This window comes from Orycteropus afer, unplaced genomic scaffold (assembly GCF_000298275.1).
Source record: "Orycteropus afer afer isolate SDZICR_OR568_19922 unplaced genomic scaffold, OryAfe1.0 scaffold00184, whole genome shotgun sequence".
Lineage (NCBI taxonomy): Eukaryota > Metazoa > Chordata > Mammalia > Tubulidentata > Orycteropodidae > Orycteropus > Orycteropus afer.
In genome coordinates, this window is record NW_006921771.1 from 1,053,014 (window position 1) to 1,053,459 (window position 446).

A 446-nucleotide genomic window follows, 5' to 3' on the forward strand; every position below is an offset into this window, starting at 1 on the left:
GTGTGGGCCTAGTTCTGTCATATGGGGATGGTTTCAGTTTCACACTCAGTTAGACAAAAATTACAATTGAATAACCATCAAAAAACTAAAAGCACATGGACAAAAAATACACCATGTAGTCACACAGAAACAGTAACCAAAAAAAGAGAAAAAGAAGAAGAAGAAGAAGAAGAAAAGAAAACCTGTAATATCTGGGGATAGCACACTAAGAAAAAAAGGTAGGGAAGGAGAATAATGAAGAAAAAATGCAAAAATGCAAAAAGAAAAACAAGGAATGGGGTTAACTACAAGAAAAAAGAAAAGAAAAAAGAAAGAATTTTACAACCAAGAACAGGGAAAAGAAAAAAAGCTGAAAACTAGGACCTGGGAGGGGAAGAATACAGAATAATAGCAAAAAGGACAAATGTGTGAAAAATAATAATAGTTTTAAAACAGACAAAAACAAG